The sequence below is a fragment of the Sinocyclocheilus rhinocerous genome, unplaced genomic scaffold (assembly GCF_001515625.1).
Source record: "Sinocyclocheilus rhinocerous isolate Xijiao unplaced genomic scaffold, SAMN03320098_v1.1 scaffold28, whole genome shotgun sequence".
NCBI classification, from domain to species: Eukaryota; Metazoa; Chordata; class Actinopteri; order Cypriniformes; family Cyprinidae; genus Sinocyclocheilus; species Sinocyclocheilus rhinocerous.
Window position 1 is genome coordinate 161263 of NW_015652416.1, and position 13345 is coordinate 174607.

A 13345-nucleotide genomic window follows, 5' to 3' on the forward strand; every position below is an offset into this window, starting at 1 on the left:
ATATATATATAGCCTCTTTTTTTTTTTTTTGCAAAAATGTCTTTATCTGTCAAGAACAAGATGAAAATTAACTAAACATTTACTCACCCTCAGGCTTATCCAAGATGTAGATGAGTTTGTTTCTTCATCGGAACAGAGTTGGAGAAATTCTCCTCTGCAGTGAATGGGTGCCGTCAGAATGAGAGTCCAAACAGCTGATAAAAGCATCACAATAATCTGCAAGTAATCCACACCACTCCAGTCCATCAGTTAGTCTTGTGATTTGAAAAGCTGCATGTTTATAAGAAACAAATCTGTCATTAATGCGTTTGTAACTTCAGGCTATTGTTTCGGACTAAAATAGTCCTCTAGTGGACTCTATTGTTTTCTCTAGTGAAAAAAACCATCTCCTCTGATCTGAATCAGGAGATAAATATGCACAGATCAAGCACCGTTTATGAGCGAAAACAGTCCAAAATATTTCTAAGCAAATGTGACCCTGGAGCACAAAACCAGTCTTAAGTCGCTGGGGTTTATTTGTAGCAATAGCCAAAAATACATTGTATGGGTCAAGATTATTGATTTTTCTTTTATGCAAAAAATCATTAGGATATTAAGTAAAGATCATGTTCCATGAAGATATTTTGTACATTTCCTACTGTAAATATATTAAAACTTAATTTTTGATTAGTAATATGCATTGCTAAGAACTTCATTTGGACAACTTTAAAGGCAATTTTCTCAATATTTAGATTTTTTTTTGCACCCTCAGATTCCAGATTTTCAAATAGTTGTATCTCGGACAAATATCTCGGAAAAAAATCATAACAAACCATACACCAATGGAAAGTTTATTTATTCAGCTTTCAGATGATGTATAAATCTCAATTTCGAAAAATTGACCCTTATGACTGGTATTGTGGTCCAGGGTCACAAATATGTGGGTGGGTTTTGATGTGAGAGGACAACAGGGAATGGACTTTTTTCTGCTGGAGGAAGCGTTATTATGGATTATGGAGTCATATTTTGGCCATAAATTACGTTTTAAAGTTAAATTGCCTTGATAGATAGATAGGTAGATTTGTTTGCAGTGTTTCACTTCACAGGATGTTGATTGATGGACTGGAGTGGTCTGGATTACTTGTGGATTATTGTGATGATTGAGATATTGTGACGGCACCTATTCACTGCAGATGATCCATTAGTGAGCAAGTGATGTAATGCTAACTTTCACCAAATCTGTTTCGATGAAAAAACAATCTTTTCTACATCTTGGATGGTCTGAGGGTGAGTAAATGTTCAGCTTTTTTTTTTGGGGTGAACTATTGCTTTAATGCATTGTATTGCATTGTAGCATTGCATTGCTTTAATGCATTGAATAACATTATTCTGCAAATGTATTCTGGTTGTATAATGCACATTTTGGCAAACGTAGTAGGTCATCTGGGAATGCAGTGCAGTTAGGCTGTTTGCATACTGCAAAATTATATACTGCAGGAATAGTAAGAGCAGCATGGTGCTCTTCTAAATATAACCAGAGACAAAGTGAGTTTAATGGGTTGGGGAAAGGGGTTTAGGCCTCAGCAAAACTAAAGTGTAGCAGAAGGGGCATGCGATGAGATGAGAAGGAAGGATACATTTGGAAAGGAAAGTTTGCTGTTAATATTGATGAGCAAGTGTTAATGTCATCCTAAAAGAAGCTCTAGCAGAGATGACATTATCCCCCCCTTTTTTTTTACCTTTGAGAAGGGCTGTGAAAATGGGTTGAGAAAGAGGAAAATAATAAAAAGCACGGATTGAGCTGTAGAGTAAGTCAAAGTTTTATGATCAGAAGCTCAGAACACTTCCTGTGCTCCCCTATGACACACAGCAGTGGTGAATTATAGAATAAATGAAAATTTGTTGTCTTTTTTCATCTCTTTGGTAAACACTCCAGTTTGGATCAATAAAAGGCAGCTGTTCACACTCAGAGGGCCGGCCCGTTCCTCATTTCCATTTTAATGAATGAGGCTTAGTGAGCTATTGAGCAAGTTATAATTGTGTTGTGGTGTAGAGACCTGGAAAAGTGTAGGATACTAAAAAGGATTTGTAAAAGTGCTGTGTGTGTGTGTATATTTCAGAGTTTCAGGGGTGTGCTTTCATTTTGTTTTGGTATTAATACAAATACTTTTAAATATGTGACATCTACAGTACACCAGTGTGTGACGGTTTAAATTAGAAAGTAGAGGCCTATTTACAGCAAAAATGTATATTTAAAGCAAACATGGCTTAAGCAATGCACACCTTTTCATCACGTATATTTGTATACGGCACTATTAACACCCTGTATGTCATTTTAGTGAATTAAATTTGTACTTAGTCATAGTTGTCATTTAAATGGTGCTTTACATTACATCACTTGCTCACTAATGGATCCTCTGCAGTGAATGGGTGCCGTCAGCAGTCCAAACAGCTGATGAAAACATCACAAGTAATCCACACGACTCCAGTACATCAATTAATGTCTTATGAAGTGAAAAGCTGTGTGCTTGTAAGTATCCATCATTAAGCATTTTTTACATTTTTAACAGCTGAAATATCAGTCCTTTATCCATAATATTGCTTTCTCCAGTGAAAAACCATCTCCTCTAAATCAGAAGAGAAATGTGCACAGATCAAGCACAGTTTACAAGCCAAAACAGTTCTTAACAAAAATGCAGGTGGATTTTGATGTGATAAGACAACAGGGGATGAACTTTTTCACTAGAGCAAGCATTATTATGGATTATGGAAAGAATCAATGGTTTAACGTTAAAACGTCTTAATGATGGATTTATTGATTTATTTAGAAACATGCAGGTTTTCACTTTACAAGACGTTAAATGATGGACTGGAATCACATGGACTACTTGTTGATTATTGTGGTTTTATCAACTGTTTGGACACTCATTCTGACGGCACCCATTGACTGCCCAGTACGCGTATAGTTGCAAATTTATGAGAGTTAGGCGTCAATGGTGAAAGATTTTTTGCTGCAAGATGATGTAGTTTCAACACTGTCCAGCATGGACTGACGGAATCATGATCTGCCAAACTCTGAACCCCTGGGTCCCACCAAATGGAGTTACAAAAATAATGTCTCCCTGTCTGCCATTGGTCAGACAAAAAATAAATAGACCCACCCCAAACTTCACAAAACACCTCACACCATTTGTTGATTCAGAAGTCAGGATGCTCAATCAGGGAGATCAATATTTTCAACGCATCATGAAACTGCTGTGTTTACACTTTTCAGGGAAATCAAGTTATGAATTTTTAGAGTGTACATATTAAGCTAGGATAGGAAGAATTTTAAGATCAAAAAATTACACACATCATTAATACATCGTAATCAAAAGATGTTCATGAAGGTCTTGCACACCAGGGAAGCTGTGTATATGATATGTAAAAAGAGCTGTAATATCTGCTCAGCATAATAATGCTGAGTTTGCTTTTGATCCGCTGAGCTGGTAATTTTACTGACAGTCAGCGCATTGGTAATACAGAATTGATCTGTAAAGATAATACTTAGATAATTATTAAGTGTGTTAATAAAACTTATTGCAAATGATTCATTGCACATAAAATTTGTTAACCAATGTAAAAGCAAATCTATAACTTTCTAGATGAAACAGTATGTTCAGAATGTAATAAAACATTACTGTTCAAAAGTTTGGTGTTTTGTTAAGATTAATGTAATGTTTTTTTGAAAGATGTTTCTTATGCTCACAAAGTCTGCCTTAAAGAGTTAGTTCACCCAAAAATGACAATTCTGTCATTAATTAACCTCATGTCGTTCTAAACCCGTAAGAACTTTGTTCATCGGAACACAAATTAAGATATTTTTGATGCATTCTGAGAGCTGTCTGACCCTCCCATAGACAGCAATGTAAATACCACGATCAAGGTCCAGAAACGTAGCAAGGAGATCGGTAAAATAATCCATGTACATCAGAGTTCAACCGTAATTTTACGAAGATACGAGAATACTTTTTGTGCACAAATAAAATAAAAATAACGACTTTATTCAACAAGAAGATACGAGAATACTTTTTGTGCGCAAAGAAAACAAAAATAACGACTTTATTCAACAATTCGTCTCCTCCGTGTCACCCTGTAGCGCCATTTTGGAGCGTATGCTGTTCTGTGTCAGCTGTGCCATGCGGATATGTTGTTTTCTTTCAAATCAAAGCATAAACAATGTAGAAAACGTATCCGCGTGGCACAGCTGACACAGAACAGCATACGCTGTTTACGTTCAGTGGATACTCTCCAAAATGGCGCTACAGGGTGACACGGAGGAGACGAATTGTTGAATAAAGTCGTTATTTTTGTTTTCTTAGCGTACAAAAAGTATTCTCGTAGCTTCATAAAATTACGGTTGAGAACGACATGAGGGTGAGTAATTAATGACAGAATTTTCATTTTTGGGTGAACTATCCCTTTAACTTTTAGAAAATACAGTAAAACAGTAATATTGTGAAGTATTATAACAATTTAAAATAACTGTTTTCTATTTAAATATATTTTAAAATGTAACTCAGCATCATTACGTCAGTCTTCAGTGTCACATGAACAGCATTTATTTGAAATAGAAATCTTTTGTAACATTACAAATGTCTTCACTGTCACTTTTGATCAGTTTCATCCATTCTTCCTGAACATAAGTATTTTTATTTATTTTTTAATAGTGTTACTGACCCAAACTTTTAAATGGCGGTATCTATTCTGAATATTTTCTAGTTTGTATCCATTTTTAAAAATAATATCTCCTTTAAGAGTGTTATTGTGCGAGAACGATAAGATGGATGGATGAGGGAGATGGGATGGAAGATTGAGGAAGAGAAATGTCTGGTGATTATAGTTCTTAAGTCTCGTTATGTTGGTGACAGGCTTCATCATGCCTTGGGGCTCAAAAGATCAATGACTGGGACCTGACTCTAATGCTAACGAACTTCAGATCGTTAAATGTATGGGTGCAGAACACAGGAATTAATTATACCGTTTATAGCTTCAATTTATCAGCTCAAGGAGATGTTTCTGACAGTTCAAACTCCTCGAGACGCTTGGCCTGAGGGGTCCTAAGTCAGTAGATCCAATTTGGACCCATGACAAGGACCGCATTAAATTCTCGGCCCAGTAGAGCAACACTTTAGAGGAAGAATCTTAAATTTAATGCAGATTCTGCAGTGTTTAGGGCCTCTTGGAGTGAACAGTGGGAAATGTGATTCAAAATCAGGTCTCATGTTAATCATAAAATGCTACCTCATATAAAGAATTCGCTGGCACGTAAAAAGACCTTATAACCGGTGTCGCGCGCATGAATACAAAGCAACCTCTTACAGTCAAAAACAATATTATCAGCTCAGAGAGACTGACACAATTCCCTGTTGATCAGCAAGCATAAACTGGAAACACGATGACAAGGAAAAACATAGTTTGTCACAAGCATTATTCGTTTGTTCTTTGTCACTTCCGTCGAAGGCTGTTGATGAATTCCTCTCAATTACACAAGTAAAAAAATACTGTAGATACAGTAAAACTGGTTAGTAGTGACACATGCTATTGTTGTTGTAAAGCTTGGATCTTGATAAATGTTTAAGATTCAGTAGGCTAAAGATTGAATATGGTAGAATATTTGGCGTAGTAAAGCTTGAATACGGTAAAATACTTGAATTGTAGTAAAGCTGGATTGTGGTAAAATACGTGTAGTGAAGCCAGAATGTAAAAATACAAAAGACTTAGAAAAGTGGAAATATGGTCAAATACTTAAGTTGTTATTGTTAAATATTTTCGTTTTTTAGATTAAAGCTGGAATGTGATATGTGGTGAAACTTGAATTTGATAAAATACTCATATGTGCTAAAAGCTGGAATATGGTAAAATACCTTATATGTGGTAAAGCCTGAATATCATGTGGCAAAACTGGAATATGGTAAAATACATCAGATGAGGCGAAACTGGAATATGGTAAAATACATCAGATGTGGCAAAGCTGAAATTTGGTAAAATACTTGAGGTGTGGTGAAGCTGGAATATGGTAAAATACATCAGATGTGGCAAAGCTGAAATTTGGTAAAATACTTGAGGTGTGGTGAAGCTGGAATATGGTAAAATACTTAATATGAGTTAATGCTGCAATATGGTGAAATACTGAAAGTAGAAAAGCGGACATATGGTAAAATGCTTGAATAAGTATTGATTGATATAGTGAAGTGAAAATATGGTAAAATATGTGATGTTGTAAAGCCAAATAGCATATAGCAAAGTACTTAGGATGTAGTAAATCTGGAATATGGTAAAATACTTGAGATGTAGTAAAGCTGGAATATAGTCAAATATTTAAGATGTGGTAGATCTGGAATATGGTAAAATAGTCCATATGTGGTAAAGCTTGATTATGATAAAGTATTTTATATATGATAAAGCTGGGATATGGTAAAATTCTTGAGATGTGGTAAAGCTGGAACATAGTAAAATACTTAAGATGTGGTGGATCTGGAATATGGTAAAATAGTCCATATATGGTAAAGCTTGATTATGGTAAAGTACTTTATATGTGGTAAAGCTTGGATATGGTAAAATTCTTGAGATGTGATAAAGCTGGAATATAGGCCTAGTAAAATACATCAGATGTGGCTAAACTGGAATATGGCAAAATAAAGCCAAATAGTTGAGATGTGGTAAAGCTGGAATGTAGTAAAGCTTGAATTTGGTAAAATACTTCATAATATGCTAGAATATGGCAAAAATACTGAAAGTATAGAAAAGCTAACATTATAAAATGCTTATAATGTAATATGTTACATGAATGGAAAAATCTTGACATATATTAAAGCTGAAATATAGTAAAGTACCTGATGTATTAGAGCTGAATTGGTGTAACATGCTTGATTTGGTAGAGCTGGAATATGATAAAATGTTTCAGAAGAAATGCAGCAGAAATGACCTGACCTGGACTCTTATGTCTCAGCACTACACTGGACACACAGTGACAAGGAAAAAAACACATAGGTCAGCTTGTTCTGATCTTTATTCGCTTGTTTACTGTCATGCCCATCAAAGGCTGCTGATTAATTGGACTCAGTTGCATAAGTTTGGCCTTGACGTTCCATTACAGCCATGTTCAGCCCACTCACTTCCACCTGTCACTATTACTTTCTCCCGTGATACAGTTGCTGTCACCGCCGCTGATGTGTGGAAACAATATTGATCCACAGCCGGGGAGGCGGCGGCCCGTACAGCGACTTTATTGCTTTCTATTAATGATGCGTTTCATGGCCGATGGTACAAGCTCTTTCGATGTGAACAAAGACCCAGGGCAAGCAAGACTGTCACGGGGATTTGTACTGTACATATCACATATGTTTTATTCAGTCGGGGGATGGGAGCGATTCAGAATAAATTAAAGTTAATGTATTTTGCAGGGGTGCCATGGACTCCCGTGGTGATGCGGCGGCTTGGTGCAAAAGGTTTTCTCATCTCGGACATTGCAGAGTTTCAACTAAATGGCAATTCACTGCGATCGAAAACCAATCTTAGTCAAGGGCTAATGTGCTTGTCATGCACTAGGTTCTGTCTTAATATTCCTCCTGAGAAGAGGGTCTGTAACAAAGTTTTGGGTTGAGCTAAAACAGCAATATTGTGTGATATCATTACAATTTAAAATAACTATTTTCTATTTTAATAATTTTAAAATGTAATTTATTTCTGTGATGCAAAACTGAATTTAAAGCATCATTACTCCAGTCTTCAATGATCCTTCAGAAATCATTCTAATATGCTGATTTGACGCTCAAGAAAAGTTATCAATGTTGAAAACTCTTGTGCTGCTTAATTTTTTTTTGTAGAAACTGATAAACTGCAATTGATTTGAAAAAATACATTAATACTTGCTTTTTATTCAGCAAGTATTCGTTAAAATGACCAAAAGTGACAATATTTTTTTTTTCAAATAAATGCTGTTCTTTTGACCTTTCCATTCATATCAAAGAATCCTGAAAAAATATATCATGGCTTCTACAAAAATATTAAACATAACAACTGTTTTCAACAATGATCAAAAGAAGAAATGTTTTTAGAGCACCAACTAAGGCCCGTACACTATAGAGATGAGCAAATGAAAGATATTTTATGCAAAATTTATACATAACCAATAGTGAATGAAAATAAATATAGGCCTAATCAACTGAGGATACAAATGTAATACTAAACAATTTATCTCAACAAACTAGAACTATACAGAGTTCCAAGAAAACATGATGGGTTTGATTATTCATTCAGGTCAACAGGTCATCTTGAGCACCAAATAAGCAATAAACTTTTGCACCACTCATATTTTCTTCCATAAATGTTAAAAACTAGTTTTTCAAAGTTAGTTTTCATCTTGACTTTTCTATGTGTAGCTCCCAGTTGTAAAGAAATACAATTACAAAATGTCACTTCTGTACAAACATCGAGGTTCAAGAGTCACACAACTCTGATAATTGAAAGTTTGGATGTAGCCTGAGTCTCAGCTCTCCAACTAGCCTGAGCTCCGAGCCAGTCAGGATTGTGAAAGCTGACATTTGAGATTTCCGTCTGAATCACTGATCAGAGATTACTTACACCACTGCGGTCTCTTGAGAGATGCACCGAGTTCAACATGACCGTATTGTTTTTCGAGAAACTCTAAGTACTCTTAGCAAGACATTTGAAGATGGATTTAGCCAAGTCTTTGTGTGTGTGTGTGCAATGAGTTCAGACTCATTAGATAATCAAGGAAAAGGGCAAAATAGCAGCTCTTAAATTTAGCTACAGTGCCATGGCCATAAGATTACATTCGCTAAAAGTGTGCTGTTATCTTCTGTCTCGCAGGGAATCCGAGTTGGCTGTCTAAATGTGTGAGGAGAGCTGCAGGGTTGGCTGGTTCAGGACAAGACTGTTTCTCTCCTGCTCTTAATCTGTTTAGGGAAAACTGTCTGACTGTTTAGGCCACAAACAAGATTTTAGAGAAAGCGAAAAATTTCACAGTTTACCAGCACAGGTAAGATCCATTAGATGCAGTAAAAATGGAACATTATAGATGCTATAAAGCCACAATATGGTAATATAATTCAGATGTGTACCTGTGTGAAAAGAAGTGCACTTAATTGTATTAAATGTGCATTTGTAGTGTATTTTAAATCTTAAAAGTAAATTAAAAAAGATCTACAAAGTTACACATCTCAAAGTCCACTTCAAAGGGAGATATTTCGTTTTTAAAAAATCCCTTTTCAAGAACTACAGCGAACGGCTCGTTTGGACTACAGTGTTGTTTTCCGAGGTTTTTGTGATGTCACAAAGCGGCCCATTAGAATATCATTAAAATAAATCCGCCTACGGAAATTCGAATGGTTGGGGGGTGGGGAGGGGCGAGGTCATGGTTAGAACGCTTGGTTGAGTGCATCAGACACGACGACGACGAAGAAGTAGTACTGCTGTAGCGTCATGTTTTCGCAAGTTATTACACCTGAATAATTATGTATGTAAGTATGTATGTTACAATTATGCAAACGTTTTTATAATTTGCTGACAGTACAATACTGGACAATGATGTAATCTGCAGAATTTACACTTCAATTATGAGACTTATGGTATAAATAAATCCAACTGTATAACAGTTTCACTGCAATTCATGTTATAATGTTAGAATTAAAGAAAAATAAACATAATACATATTACCGTTGCACTTATCTGTACACAGTAAATGCAGTTATTTTTAAGCGGTTGTTGACATCCTATCTAATTTAGTCAAAAAAAACAAAACAATAACAGTACTGAAACACAGTCTAAGCTGTTCGCCAATCACAACGCACTGGGACAGCTAACCAATCACAACACATTTCGTTTTTCGGAAGGCGGGCCTTCATCAAACCTGGAACTAATCGCGCCGTTTGTGCCAGGCTGGGGAGAAAGGCATTGTTATAGTGTAAATTATGTGAAAAATAATGCATTTTTCGAACCACCAGGCGTGAGAGCATGTTCTAGTACACCCCCAAAACAAAATAAAGACTTTGTAAAAGAGCATAATAGGACCCCTTTAACTCACTTCAGTACACTTTTAAAGTCTACATTTTAAATAATTTTTAAAAATAAACTTATGTACTAAATTTTAATTTGAAGTGTAGTGTGTTATTTGATATTATATTAGAAGTTAGAAGTAAATTATATTTTAATCATTACAAATGTGTATTTACAAATATATTTAAATACATGGCATACACGCTTATATAAAAGTATATTTAACAATAAAAGCTAACCATGCTTAAAAAAATACAGATGTATTTTTACATAGAAAGTTAATTGCATTCAGCTAATTGCTGCTAAAGTTCAGCTAATTTAATTTAATCTAAATTAAAACTAATACATTGCAATTAATATGCAATTAAGTGTAAACATTACATTAAGTTTGCACTTAAGTATATTATTTCCATATTAAGTTAAAAGTATGCTAAAGTGTAACTTAAAAAAATACAGATGTATTTTTACATAGAAAGTTAATTGCATTCAGCTAATTGCTGCTAATTTAATTTAATCTAAATGAAAACTAATACATTGCAATTAATATGCAATTAAGTGTAAACATTACATTAAGTTTGCACTTAAGTATATTATTTCCATATTAAGTTAAAAGTATGCTAAAGTGTACGTCTTTTTCACAAAGATAGTAAAGCTCGAATTTAAACACTTAAAGGATTACTCCACCCCAAAATGAAAATTTTGTCATTAATCACTTACCCCCATGTCGTTCCAAACCCGCAAAAGCTTTTCATGCCAGTAATTACATTTCATGAACATAAAGTTTGTGAGATGTCCAAGAGCAGTTTAAAGAATATTGCAATATTGGTTTATGCTTCTAAAGCTGTTAAAAATGTTGCAGGAAAGGTGCAAGATTGTAATTTATGCGGTGGAGTGGGGTATGAGTGGTTATGAATGAACGAACGAAACGGATTTGTCCGTGTTTCACTCCGTCTCGAATCGCGCTCGCGGAAAGCGCTTGAGAAACAGTGTCTCTTCCGCGTCTCGGTACGCTTTTAACTCGTTTTTTTTGACTCGAGCAAGACTGTACGACATTCACATTACATGATTTGACTGATTTTTACGTAGAAAGGGCGACAGCGCACCGCATTAAAAGGAATTATCATTCATGTTTTCATAACCGCTGGCCAAATTCAAAAACTAAACTAAAATTAAATCATCTTTGAGAGCAAGGGGGCCCCCTGGTGTTTCGGGGGCCCTACGCAGCTTGCGTATTTTGCTGTGTCTCCAAGCAACACGGTGTTTATTTTCTGAATGAATCAGCATTTTGAACGAATCATCTCATAAAGACATTTACCGCCACCTGCTGGTAGTTTTAGTTTCTTCTTTAGAGTATCATTTCATTTATTAAAAATATAAATAAATAAATAAAAAACATTAAAGGAATGGTTCAACACAAATAAATAAATAAATATATTCTGTCATCATTTACTCACCCTCATGTTTTTTCAAACCTGAATGACTTACTTTTTTTGCACAACATAAAAGAAGGTATTTTGAAGACTGTTGGTAGCAAAGCTGCAAATGTCAACTGCATGATTGCTTGTAGGATTGCAAAATGTCAACTGTATCATCGTCCAGTTTTTTAAATCTAAAATGTCATATGTATGTCCGACTTTATTTGCATATGTATAAACATGTAGGGTGATATATAGCCTACTATATAACATATCTCAACTGATTGTATCATTGCAAAATGGGGGGCAGTCGTGGCCTAATGGATAGAGAGTCGGACTTGTAACCCGAAGGTTGCGGGTTTGAGTCTCAGCTCCGGCAGGGATTGTAAGTGGGGGGAGTGAATGCTCTCTTCCACCCTCAATACCATGACTGAGGTGAGACCGCACCCCCAACTGCTCCCCGGGCACCACAGCATTGGCTGCCCACTGCTCCAGGTGTGTGTTCACGGTGTGTGGTATTATATTTTAGACACAATATTGTGTTTTTGTTCAATTTTTCCAATGAATATATTACCTATAAAGCCACAGCAGATCTGTTGTGTGTCTTCCAAGCAACACGGTGTTTATTTTCTGAATGAATCAACGTTTTGAAGGAATCAACTCATAAAGACATTTACCGCCACCTGCTGGTAGTTTTAGTTTCTTCTTTAGAGTATCATTTCATTTATTAAAAATATAAATAAATAAATAAAAAACATTAAAGGAATGGTTCAACACAAATAAATAAATAAATATATTCTGTCATCATTTACTCACCCTCATGTTTTTTCAAACCTGAATGACTTACTTTTTTTGCACAACATAAAAGAAGGTATTTTGAAGACTGTTGGTAGCAAAGCTGCAAATGTCAACTGCATGATTGCTTGTAGGATTGCAAAATGTCAACTGTATCATCGTCCAGTTTTTTAAATCTAAAATGTCATATGTATGTCCGACTTTATTTGCATATGTATAAACATGTAGGGTGATATATAGCCTACTATATAACATATCTCAACTGATTGTATCATTGCAAAATGGGGGGCAGTCGTGGCCTAATGGATAGAGAGTCGGACTTGTAACCCGAAGGTTGCGGGTTTGAGTCTCAGCTCCGGCAGGGATTGTAAGTGGGGGGAGTGAATGCTCTCTTCCACCCTCAATACCATGACTGAGGTGAGACCGCACCCCCAACTGCTCCCCGGGCACCACAGCATTGGCTGCCCACTGCTCCGGGTGTGTGTTCACGGTGTGTGTGTGTGTGTTCACTACTGTGCCCGAAGGTTGCGGGTTTGAGTCTCAGCTCCGGCAGGGATTGTAAGTGGGGGGAGTGAATGTTCTCTTCCACCCTCAATACCATGACTGAGGTGAGACCGCACCCCCAACTGCTCCCCGGGCGCCGCAGCATTGGCTGCCCACTGCTCCGGGTGTGTGTTCACGGTGTGTGTGTGTGTGTGTGTTCACTACTGTGTGTGTGCACACTTGGATGGGTTAAATTCAGACCACACATTCTGAGTATGGGTCACCATACTTGGCCACACGTCATTTCACTTCAAAATTATATTATCTATTAACTATATTATCGCCCAACTCTAATCTACTCAATTTGACTATTGGGCTTGAAGATAATAAGATATTATCATGGTTTTTCTAAAAATCAGTTTTTTTATAATGATTTGAAATGTACTGTGAAATGTACTTTATAAATAGATTTTTTTTAAAAAGATATCAGGATATCACAAAACAGTAATGAAAAATAATTAAAAAGTTTTTCAGTCACATTTTTTCTTAAATGTAACATATTTGCTCTTAAAGACTCATTTACCTTATTTTGGACAAGCAATAGAAACTAACCA

The 13345-nt window shown here is 35.7% G+C and overlaps 1 pseudogene; it reads left to right on the forward strand.

Annotated features, from left to right (window-relative positions):
- LOC107714970 (cadherin-11-like) overlaps nucleotides 1-13345 on the forward strand; it is a 93600-nt pseudogene that overhangs the window by 8361 nt on the left and 71894 nt on the right.